The following is a 13,080-nucleotide window of genomic DNA, read 5'->3' as shown; positions in this document are numbered from 1 at the left end:
CAAAGCTCGGTAATCAATACACATCCTCTTGGTACCATCTTTCTTTTCCACGAACAAGACAGGGGCGGCCCAAGGCGAGGTGTTTGGCCGAATGTAACCTTTCTCTGACAGCTCATCAATTTGCTTCTTAAGTTCATCCAACTCTGGTCCAGATATTCTGTAAGCTCTCTTAAAGATGGGGGCGGTTCCAGGAAGAAGCTCTATGGCAAACTCAACTTTCCGCTCTGGTGGCATCCCTGGTAAGTCCTTTGGAAACACATCCGGGAACTCAGATACTACCTTGATACTCTCAATTGGGTCTGCTTCACTGCTATCGACAGCCATCTGATAACAACTTCCTTTCTTTGGCTCAGGCGGGACTAACTCGGTCACCACTTCCTCTCCTAGTGGGGACACCAACTTGATTGTCCTTTTATCACAACTGATAACTGCCTGATACTTATCTAGCCAATTCATCCCTAGGATGACATCTATTCCCTGAGTACCCATTACTATAAGGTTGGCGGGAAACGCTATCCCCCTTATTTCCACACTTATATTCAAACAAATGCTATCAGCTCGAATTCTACCACCGGCTGAGTCAATTTGAATGGGGGTTGACATGGTAGTAATTGGAAGATTATGTGCTTCTACCCATGATGCAGTAATGAAAGAATGCGTTGCTCCAGTATCAAATAACACTTCTACAATATGGGAGTCGACTGGGAACATACCTACTATCATGCCGGGGGTCTCCTGAACTGCTTCAGCTTCCAAGTGGTTCAATCTTCCATGATTATAGCGCGGCTGAGGGCGATTGCCTGCTCCAGGCTGAGGCACATTCTGCTTTGCTGGGGCATTGGGGCCTGACTGCTGCTGGGCTGCCTTCTTCGGACATTGCATCACCCAATGGCCCTGCTCTCCACAGTGGAAACATGCTCTGTTTCCAACCTGAGCTGGTGCTGCCTGATTGTTCTGCTGATTTGCTGGGGCAGGAAGACGAGGTGCTTGCTGATTCTGCTTCTGAAACTGACCTCCTAACTGATTGCTCTGACGGTTCTGGTACTGATTCTGAGGGTACTGCCTTTGAAACTGCTGATGCTGCTGAGGTGGACGCTGGTTCTGCCTGAACTGCTGAGGTTGATTGCCTGAAAAACGAGGACGACTGCTGCTTCCAGGCTGGGGTCCACTGATCTTGCGCTTACGATCTTCCATCTCCTTGCGCTTTCTCTCCGTCATGATCGCTCTATCAATCAGGTGCTGGAATGTTGGGAAGGTGTGATTCATCAGTTGGTACTGCAGAGGGTCAACCAAGCCTCTCAAGAAACGGTACTGCCGCTTGGCATCGGTGTTGACATCTTCAGGAGCATAGCGAGACAATTGCAGAAACCTGTCTCGATACTCACTGACAGATGATGGCCCTTGCTTGAGAGCCAGGAACTCCTCCTTCTTCACTGTCATCAGACCTGCAGGCACATGGTACTGACGAAAGCTACCTCGGAATTCTTCCCAGGTGATGGTGTCGGGGTTGGCATGGGTGGCGAGGTAAGACTCCCACCATGATTGGGCTGCTCCTCTCAACAGACGGGGACCATACAAGACTTTCTCCCTGTCATCGCACTGAGCGGTATGCAACTCCCGCTCCACAGTGCGCAGCCAATCTTCAGCATCCATGGGGTCAGAAGAGTGAGCAAACGTTGGTGGATGACCTCTCATGAATTCAGCACGCTTGTCTCTGGGCATCTGAGGCATCTGAGGCTGAGGTGGTGCTTGCTGCTGCTGCTGCTGCTGCTGCTGAATGGCGGCCAGAGTCTGACCGATGGCCTGAACTGCCTGAGTCTGCATCAGAAACATCTGCTCAATCGACATCGGGGGCGGGGGCGGCAGCTGCTGCTGCTGGGGCGCCTCATCTTGCTGACCGGCTCGCTCCTGCTGAGCACGCCTTCCTCCTCTGCGCCTGTTCTCTGACATCTGCAGAATGCGACCACATATCAGAACTGAACTGGCAGATCTTGCAGCATAAGAAAAGAGAAGAGAATTCTTCAACAGCACTGAACAGATGAGCATCTTCACTGATCTCCAACACAGACCACACAGCTTCTCAGATAAAGAGGAAAGTGGAATAAAAGGTTTCCCAACTATATAACTAACTTTATTAACATAATAGGTAAACCAAAATGCAGGGGATACCCACACTCTGGTGACAATCATTACAAAGATCCAAACCAAACATAGTTCATCATGACAAACATAAATGCACAGGATATAGCAAACTACCCTGTCTAACTAAGACTAACTAAGACCGAGATTAACACTAAGACTGAAGCTTCTATGTATATATATTTCGTATTAATTACAAGATCCAACTCTAACGATCTATGGCTCTAGAGTTATCTTGGTCTTGCAGTCGGGATTGCCATAAGACTGGTGTCCACGCTGAGGTGAGCGGTATGGGTGCTGAGTCCCGACGGGAGCGGGGGAACCACCATCCAAGTGACAATGTTCCGCGCGCTCAGCCCGCAGCAGGGCGATCTCAGCACGAGCCCTACTCAGCTCGTCTAATGCATGGTCCAGCTCCGTGTTTAGCACGGCGGCTAGGTTGACTGTGCTGCTCAACCTAGGATTGCCCTCACCAACAGGTGAGACAATCACGCCTCCTGTGCTGCCAGATGGACGGCGGGGGTAATACTTCAGGTCAAGACCGTCAGCTGCCCCACCGAAAACCGAGCAGTAGTGCGAAAGCGCACGCCGTGCAGCATCTTGCATGGCTGCCTCAGCTGAGTCCCGTTCAGAGATAGAATAGTGCTCTGAACAGGCCTCCGCACCCTGGAGACTGTCCTCCGGGCAGCGCACCAAGCAAGTCGCCTCCCAGCGGTCCGGGTAGACCCCGCGACTATGCTGGTAGACCACACAGCGATACTCGACGGACCAAGTATGCCGGTCAAATGCCCGACGTAGCAGGGTGTCGAGCGCATCGTGGAAGTGACACCCGCGAGCAGCGTCGCGAGTGATGGGTCGAGCAACCCATCCTTCCGGCTCAGGGTTAGCAGAGAAGTCGGTGTCGTGGCTCGAGCTGTCGTCGCCATCTCCGTCGTCTGGGTCTCCTCCAGCAGCTACTCCAGAAGCTGGGGCGCCCAGTGGTGGTGCAGGGGGCGGCTCCAGAGGAAGCACAGGGGAGCAGCTCCTCACAGACTCTATCTCCTGGTGGAGCGAGAAAGAAGAGCCCTGCTGCTCCTGTCGTCGACGCTCCTGCTCCTCACGCAGGCGGTGGTGTAGTCTCTCCAAGTGGCTGGACTGTCCGGCCACGGGACGGCGAAGTGGACGCTCAGCAAGGCGGGAGGGTAAGAAGGGGATGACTGACTTTCGTGCAGTGTGTCTAAGTCGAGCCATCTACAAAAGACATCGCAAGCAAAAGGGTGAGAACAGAATTAATATGACCAGCAAGTAATAAGTAAATGAAGGATCAGAATGAAACACAATTTTTAGCAAGGTATAATATATAGTAGAACATAGGTTTGGTCGGTATGACCAACTTTTGAAGGGATATCAAAGTCAAGGAAGAGACAGAGGTCTATAGTCCTTAAAACGACCATTCTACTCTAGGTTAGCGGTCCTACAGTCAGCACGGCTTTGATACCACTTATGTCACACCCGGTTTTAGAAGGCAAACCGAATGCGAACCATGTACGTGCCAGGATCAGTTATTTCACGTACACAGCAGTTACATAATATGGACATCATCACACAGTGCTCAAAATAGTATTAATAAGGGAAATAGTCGATTACATCATACGTCCGAGACGTCCATATAGTTCTTACAATAAATCAAAGTGCGGAAAAGAAACGTAGATAACGCGGCCTTCACAGGCAGCCGACTGGGGGTTGCCGCTAACCCACACCTAGAACTCGTCGTAATCTTGGAACTCCTGGAAGTCTCCTTCCACAGCTTCATCTTCGCCTGAGCAGTGGTTGCAATGCTGACAACCTGGGAGGGGGGGGGTTTGGTGTGTAGAGCAAGGGTGAGTACACATCAACATACTCAGCAAGTATCCTGTTTGGCTGTAGTGGACTAGCTTTATGTGGGGATAAGTCAAGCAGTTGCTTTTAGTTGGTCAGATTATTATTTACTAGTAGAAAGCCAAGTTTTAGCATTAACCCAAGTTATTAACCCGATGTACCCTTTCCAAACGGAAAGAATACCACTTACCAGCACCATAGTCATAACCAAAACCATCAATCTCATTGCCACCTGTACCACAATGTCTCTGATCAAGTACCACTAATCACTGGAGCTCCCTTGGCCGCTCATAACCGTGAGCACGGCTGATATATCAGTTTCATAACACTCTGCAGAGGTTGTGCACTTTACCCACAAGCCGTGATTCCCTCTTGCCTCGGGCCGATCAAACCCTTAAACACTACCAAGGTGAATAGGCAGGGTTTCACTACGTAGCCTTTACAAAGATTCCCCGGGGCTGTAGCCACCCGTTAGGTTTCCTAAATGCACCGCACTCCTCCCCAAGGGGCGAACCCAAACTTGGCAGAGCGAGCCGCATACACCGAGCCCCATTGACGGCACGACGGCTAAGTGAACTACACCCCGGATCCTCTAATTATTCAGCTAAGGGCACCCCATTCCACCCTCATGGTTGCACTGTTTTCCCGGGCGGTCATCCATAGAACAGGTCCTTACGGAGAGGCACTCGAGAAACCGCTCGAGCCCCCTTGAAGGTCACAAGTACAACATCATAATAAGAGAAGGGAAAACAGCGTATCATAGATAACCACATCATGTTCATTGATTAGAGTTGAGCAATAGCATAAAGCTAAACAGTAATAATCCAACCCAGATAGGTAAACAAGGACATGGATAACAAAAGCTAGTCAATCCTTAGGTATAAATATGTAATGCGGGGGGTGAATTAAAGAATGAATAGGACAGAGATAGGTCAAAGGACACTTGCCTCCACCAAACGACTGCTGCTCAGGGGCTTCTCCTGCGGGTTCCTCGGGCTCTTCGACCGAATCGTTCTCTATGCGATTGCAAACATACATACATCCATCCACATTTAATATAAAAGAACAGTACACCATACAAGGGAACAAATAAAGTAAGTATGCATCAAGTATGACATTCGATATCGCATTTGTTATGGTTAGAAAGAAACGGGAAAGGGTCTCGCAGGGGGTTAAATCTTATGCGCTAATGATCAATTACAATTGGTTCTCAACAAAAGAATTCTGTTATATGCACTAGTGGGAACCTAATCGTTTTAAGTTGATCAACATCGCACGAGATAAACAATTAACTACATGAATCAATTAGCATAACGGAATTTTAAATTAAACTTCCTATTTCAATGGCATATGAACAACGATTAGCCTACTTAAAATAAAATAGCTATGATCACAGAAAGTAAATAAAATAAAATAAATAAAAAAAATAAAAAACAGGGGGGGGCGGTTGAACCGGCTCTAGGGGCGGTTGAACCGGCCGGCTGGGCGGCGAGCTGGGCGGCGGGGCGGCTGAGCCGGCCCGGTTGAACCGGCGGCCAGGCGAGCGCGCGGGGGGGGTCGGGCTGGCCAGGCGGCCGAGCCGGCCAAACGGCCAGGCGAGCGCGCAGCCAAGGCGGCCAGGGGGCGCGCCGGCGGGGGGCACGGCTGGGGGCTGGCCGAGCCGGCCAGGGCGCGGCCGGGCGGGGCGGGCCGAGCCGGCCATGGCGGCGGCCAAGGCGCCGAGCGGCAAGGGGAAAGGGGAGGGGGGGAAAATGGGGAAGGGAGGAGAGGGGGAGGGGGCTCACCGGCGACGGGGACGGGGCGGGGCGGGGCGGCCGAGCGGGGCGGGGAGGGGCGGCGCTAGGGCAGGGGGTAGGGGCGGCGGCGGCTTAGGGTGAGGGAGAGAAAATGAGAGAAAATGAGAGGGAGGGAGAAAGAATTTGGGGAAAAAAGGGGAGGTGGGGGGCGGTTGGGCCTTTTGGGCCCAAGGGGGGGGCGCCAGGGGCGGCTGGGCCGGCCGGGGTCGGCCCATGGCGCGGGAGAGAGAGAAAAAGAGGAGAGAGAAAGAGAGAGAAAAAAAAGAAAGAAAAGATCTTCTCCTCATTTTCGAAATCCGATCTTTTTACATGAATGCATTTGCACTTTCAAAGCAATCAAAAAGAAATGCAAGGTTCGGCATGGTGCATCAAACAACATAAAGTATTTAGGGTTTTTCTTACACGGGAAATCCAAACCGAATCCCGCTAGAACTTTGGAAAAGGTCAAGGTGTAGCGAGGGCAAAAAGAAAAAGAAAAGGTAACGCCCGAATTTTGGCGAGTAAAGAAAAGAAAAAAAATTCAACTGCAAAATTCGGGGCGTTACAGTCAGCTTCAAAATAAATTTTACCCAACCCGACTTGCTAATGCCCGTAGCCGATCTGAATCCGAAAACGTAAAATCAAAACTCACACAAAATGGTCAACCTAAATTCATGGCAACGGTATTTTTTTAGCCACAAATAAAAATGGGGCGTAATTTTAAGTTTTGACACGAACAAAAGCGACTATAAATTTTCAATGGAGCAATTTTACATTTCGGCACAAACTAAATCGGCACAAATTTATAAGAACGACTCGCATCCTTTGATCGTAAACCTAAAAGTGTGGTCAAACCTTGAGTTAAATTTATTTTGCAAACAGGGCGCAAGAAATTTTGTAAGACGACGTTGATCCGATCTTTCTGCCAAAATTTGAGCTTTCTCGTCCATCTCGATCACAAACTGTTGGATGCGAAACACATTAATAGTTAATTAAATTAGAGAGATTAAGACTTTAATTATTTATTTCTTGATTTCTCTCGTGTGTCATGTTAGTAGTGTTACAAAAAAGAACAGAAAAGAGAAAACGCTTATGCACACAACGCATGCCACCCTTCTCCATTCATGCACGCAAGCACCTGGTCCTAGCGCACCCGCATAGCAGCCAATGGCCTGCAGCCGCTCCATCAACCAGTGTCGAGCGACCACGCCTTTGGCCAATGGGTTGCCAGCAGCGTCCCGTTAAATCAATCAGCCAGCCACTCCCTTCTTCCATTTCCTGGCCGCCAGGCTTCTCACGCATGCAGCCTGCTCGTCTTCCACCTCCGGCCATCTTCCTCCCTCTGCTCCTGCTCGCCCATGGAGCCCTGGTGACCGCGCCCCTCACCATGGACGCCCTCCCTTCCAGTAGCGACAGGGCCAAGGTGCCAGACACGCAAGACTTGGCCAGGTCATCGGCCCTTGCTTCCCCAATGCCCTGCTCGTGGTCTCACCCAAGCCGGCGCCTTCCACCAGTGGGACTCCTCATCTCCCTCCTCCAAGCGCCTCTCTGCTCCATCCAGCTCTAGACATGGGTGCCGCCATATCCTTCTCTAACCTGCAGCTGGCTGCCTCTCCCAAGTCGTGGTCGACGCCCCCTGCTCCTCTCTACCGAGCGCCCCTCCACCTAGTTCCCTGTTCGGCGCGGGAGCCCCCATGGTGCCTTGAATGACCATGGTGTTTCCCTTTTTCTTGTAGCTTGCCTCCCTGCCGGGTCTCTTCTTGGTGGCCGCAACGAGCTCCCCTCCTCCCAGCACCTGGCACGCAGGGACCTTCTCTGGTCCGAGCTCAAGCAGCGCCTGTACTGTGCTCGCCGAGCTCCTCCTCATGTGCTCCTCCGCTGGTCTACGTCCCCGCACGAGCAGCAGCGGCGACGCCCTCCGCTGCATCGCACTCGCCAGGTCGGGCCACCCGCCGTCGATCTGCGCAGTCCCTACGTGCCGTCGTCGAAACCCATGGTGAGACCCCGTTGTCCCGTGTTTCTCGTGTTCGATAAAATAACCAAACTAATAAATTGTGCTGTGCTCGCAGCCCCTTGACGTCATGCCTCACACATTTCATGCTCGATGAAAGCCCTAAGCCGTGGACAGCATGCAGGCATGCGCGACACGAGTCGACCAGGTTGTTTGATGTGTGCGATTTGTAGTTTGTATAATTATGTTTTGGTCGATATGGGGTATATTGGTGTTTGAATATGTGTGGGTATATAATGTTTTAGTTATATGCAGTGGCAAGGTCACATTCACGTTTTGGTAAGCAAATGTGTTGTGTTGTTTGATATGATGAGTAGGGATTTAAAAATATAGGCTTGTGCGAAGGATATATATTTGAGCTTGAGTCAAAATGTTGGTACTAGTGGTACGCTAGGCAGGCGGTGTTCCAAATAAATTAACCGGTCGATGTGGTATCTGTCGCGCGTGATTTATTATTAGTGAGTAGTGGATGCTCGCCAAGCGATTGTCATCTAGCAAACACTACTAGTGTTAAATTCCAGGCAAGCCCCGGTTTTATGCATAACCGTTATATATGCTATTTTACTGCTGTTAATGTTTGTAGGTTTGTACTGTGCATTTAAGTGTATGTGTTGCCTGAAACCCTAGTTGCATTAACTCAGGATTCCTTTGGAGATGGATACTAGTATGCTAGGTCGAGTAGCTGCTTTTCTAATTAGGGATCTCGGTAGAAGTCGAGTGATTTTTCTAGCACTCGCGCAAGGTCAGGAATTGGTTGTATCTATTTTGATAACAGCATGATGATGGTCTGTGGACACGGATCCATGGGGATGCGTTGTCTACGAGACGAAATTGGAATAACGATTAATGTGCGGATACCTGTGTCAAGCGTTTGAACGTACTCCATCCGGTTTCCTATTAGTTGTCGTTTAGGACAACGACACGGTCTCCAAAATATAACTTTGACCAATGTTTTTTGTTAAAATACAAATGATCTCTTAATACATTTATACTTTTATAAAAGTACTTTTTATGACAAATTGGTGCATATAAATATTAGGTTCCAAAACTAAATAACAAAATAGTTATTTGTAGTCAAAATTTTATAAGTTTGACTCAAACCTTATCCAAAACGACAACTAATAGGAAACCAGAGGGAGTACTAAACACATGTCGGGAAATATGGTAACCAGTAAGCCTAGTACCTGAGTGAAGTCGGGCGCAGACTTTCCCCCTCACTTGTCCTGAGATGTGGTCTCCCATTCCGGATATGGTGGGTACAAGTGTGGCCACTGCACGGCGGCAGCCGGGGTCAGTGGAGCATTGTACGCCAAGGCAGTGAGCCCTGGCCGTGAATAGGGGATCGATGGGGACGGTTGATATGTGTGGGGATGGAGTGCCTCTACATGTCGTGTGTTTAGGTTTACCTTGCAAGGTTAAAACTTGATTTGAATCGTCTGCTTCTCGCAGCTAATGAGACTGCTTGATCCATTGTACTGCAATTGAGTAATAAGTGGAAATGAGATGACTGGCAAAATATGTTGATTGATATAATGTTTGATACCATGTATGGATAGTTAGGTGCTCACCTAGTCTAAATTATTATTCTAGAACTTGAAAAGCTAAAACTTGTTTTTAGACTCAGCTAGTGCTTTTGGCAAACCAAACCCCTCAGCCAAACAGCTTCATGGTCTAGAGGTAGAGGAGTATACTCCTCACACCGGGTAAGTCTAGCTGAGTATTAGTATAATCAGCCTTGCTTGTGGCATAATTTTTGCAGGTACTCCTTGGATGATTTGGTTGCTGGTGTGACTTGGCCTTCATCCCTGCCACCGAGATAGACGGTCGAGTGGGTTGCTGCTTCCGCAGGAGAGGACCAGGAGGAGTAGCGTGGCCAGGCTTCGCCATGTTACCCGGTTTTTTTTGTTAGTTATTTCTACTGCATTAAAAACTATGGTTACTATTTCTAAAACTCCAATAATGTAATTACTACTGATACTCCTTAAATTTGTGGTATTATGCTTTATTGTATTTCTCTATGCCTTACCTTTGAGTGAGCTAGTGGTATTCGATCCTTGGTAAGTGGCTTTATTGGACTAGATCTGAGGGACTGACGGGTTATTCCGATTTAAGTGTGTTGCTGCCTTTAAGGTACGATTTGGGCACTTAAGCTGGAATAATTCAGGCGGTTCCGCTATAGTCATAATGAATTAATAAGTATTTACGCTTTATGACGTATTTATGAGTATAATTGTGTGATGTATGAATGTGTATGTAATGGTGAATGATTACTCATGTAATGGTGTATGTTTATTTATTTGGTGTACGTATTTTTTGTATGTACGATACGCAAATCAATGCTAGAAGTTGACTGTTAGGTAGACGAACCAAACTCATTCGAGGACGACCCACACAACACTTTTGAGCAAGGCAAGTGGATTCTCCCTCTGCATATTCTATTTGTACCCAAGTAATGCATATAATAATGTTTACTTTTTGGATATATTGCATAATTTGATGGGATTTTCCTAATTAAGGATTTCCTAGAATTACCAACCCTATTCCTTGAATTACCGTGGGATAAATGCTATGCTTAGCAATTGTTGCTATTGCTCAACTTGATGAATATGATGTCACTCTTTTAATGATACTATGTTCCAGAAATGAAGTTTATTTATGTTGTTAACCCGATGGTTAAACAAGAACATTTTGTGTTAAATGGAACATGGAGTGACCACCTAGGATAACAGTGCAACCACGAGTGATATCATAGCTCTGGCTTTGGTAATTAGCTCTATAGACTTAGTGCTTAGCAACCCTACCTGAAAGATAGGCAAGAGGGGGCGACAGTGGTTTGGTGGCAGCTCATGTTAACATGGGGTGGTAGTCTTGGCTAAGTTACCTCACCAGAGGGTCATCAATACGGACGTGGAATCCTTAGCGGGTTGCTTTGTACTAAGGATATTTTCTGAAAGCCTCATAATGGATCCCTAGCCATTCACCTCGGCAGTGTTTACGGGTCCGATCAACCTAGGCTAGATGTGATACATGGCTTTTGGGTAAAGTTCATGGTTATTAAAGCGTCGTTTAAACGATGATTAAGCGTCGTTTAAGCGCTAAAACGTGATTAGGAGTTAAAGCGTCCATACGTTTTTAAAAAACTATGTAGAACGTCTGTTTTGGACGTTTAAGCGACGTTTAAACGTCGGAACGCGCGTTTTGGATGTTTTACCCGATCTACGGACGTTCTATGCGTCTATGTGTTCGTGGGCCTTAATTGGCCTTTAACCAACCAGCCAGCTCTAGCCGCCGCTGCCCAGCCGCCAACCAGGCAGATGCCAGCTGTCGTTAGCATCGCGCCCACACGCCACATCCGCGGAGCCGCCGGAGCCAGATGCCAGCCACCGTCGGCCGTCCTCCACCGCCCTCCAGGTACGCCGCCGGCCCCCTCCTCCCTCCTCCGGTCCTCCCTCTTCCCTCCACCTATAGGCGCCAACCCGCCATGGCGCCATTACTCCAGGCGCAACCGCCCAGTGCAGCAGTGCTCCAGCCGTTGCCCTTGCCCCCACCCAGTGCGCAGTGCTCCAGCCGCCAGCCAGTGCGTAGTGCTCCAGCCAGTGCACAGTGAAGCAGCCACCAGCCCGTGCGCAGTGCTCCAGCCGCCGCTGCCCAGTGTGGTTGCAACAGTATAAATGTATAATACCATTCTACTGTGTGTGTTGCAGGAAGCCATGCATTATCTGCCATTCTACTGATTTTGGGGCATTTAGCGAAAGTGTGGCAGTGAATTTCAATTTCAATGGAAACAAATAGCGAGGCTAATGACTCCTATGACCCACTCAAAGATCAGTCACAAAGGCCAAAGTCAAATGATCCAGGATGGAAATATGCATACTATGTTGAGGCGGGAAAGCGAGAGCTGATTCAATGTGCTTTGTGCCCCAAACAAGTAAAAGGAGGTATCATGAGGTTGAAACAGCATCTAGCTGGTGGCTATGGAGACATTGTCAAGTGTCCTAACACTACTAGAGAGATTGCTAAAGAGATGAATGAAGCTTTGAATAATGGGAAGCGGGCTAGGCCGTTGTACCTAGATGACGATGTAATGGAAGATGAAGCAGGACAAGAAGATGATGTCCAAGTTATGGGAAGCAGGTCAATGTCAGCATCATCCAAGGCTTCCTCGTGTACTGTGCCAAGTTCTGGAACAGCTGCCAAAAGAAACAAAGCAATTTTCCAATTGAAGCCCCACCCAATTGCAGCTCCAAAGAAGTCCATTGCATCTATGATTCGACGTACACCTCAAGAGGTTGTAGCAGAGAGACATGCAAAGGGACCTGCTCAAACTACCATAAGTGCTACCATGAAGCCTAAGGAAGAAAGAAATTCTATTTGTTTGGAGATAGCCATGTTTTTCTATGAGTGTGGTATACCATTCAATGCTGCGAACTCAAGGCAATTTGAGGTAGTTGTGGAGGCTATTGCTCAATATGGATCTAGGTTCAAGCCTCCTACTTTACATGAGCTACGTGAGCCTTTACTTGCTAGGGCTGTCAAAGACATAGATGATGAGAGGAAGAAGCATGAGGAAGCATGGAGCCAATATGGTTGCACACTCATGTCTGATGGTTGGACAGAAAAAAAGAGGTCACCATTTGATCAATTTCCTTGTTAATAGCCCTCAAGAAACATTCTTCTTGGAGTCATTTGATGCATCAAATGAGTCACACAGTGCAGTGATACTTGCAGACTTGTTACAAAAGAGAATTGAGGGGATTGGTAAGGAAAACGTTACTCAGATTGTCACTAATAATGGTGCTAATTATAAGGCAGCAGGTAAGATTTTAATGGAGAGGATTCTTACCTTGTTCTAGACTCCTTGTGCGGCACATTGCTTGGACCTTATGTTGGAGGACATAGCAAAGCTGAAGGATTTTAAGAAGCCTATTGCTCGTGCTCGTCATGTCACCACTTTTATTTATAGACATGGGAGGATACTTAGTGAAATGAGGGTGCATACAAATGGGATGGATCTTGTGAGACCTGCTGCTACTAGATTTTCTACTGCCTTCCTTACCATGAAGAGTTTGCACAAGCACAAGAACTGATGTAGCTGAGGTGCCCGATCTTTCGGTGAGTAGAGATAATTCCGATTTGGCGGAAGATGACCCTTGCGATCCGACTACGACGAGCAAGCCCGAGGCGCCAATGCAATCGCTGAACCAACTCCCTGTGGTTACCGACCTTGCTAATGCGAGATCGGCCTGATCACGAAGATTGTTTCCTGTGCGCAATCGAAGAACGAACAAGAAAAAGATG

The sequence above is a fragment of the Zea mays genome, chromosome 2 (assembly GCF_902167145.1).
Source record: "Zea mays cultivar B73 chromosome 2, Zm-B73-REFERENCE-NAM-5.0, whole genome shotgun sequence".
Taxonomy (NCBI): Eukaryota; Viridiplantae; Streptophyta; class Magnoliopsida; order Poales; family Poaceae; genus Zea; species Zea mays.
Note: the sequence above shows the minus strand (reverse complement) of the source record.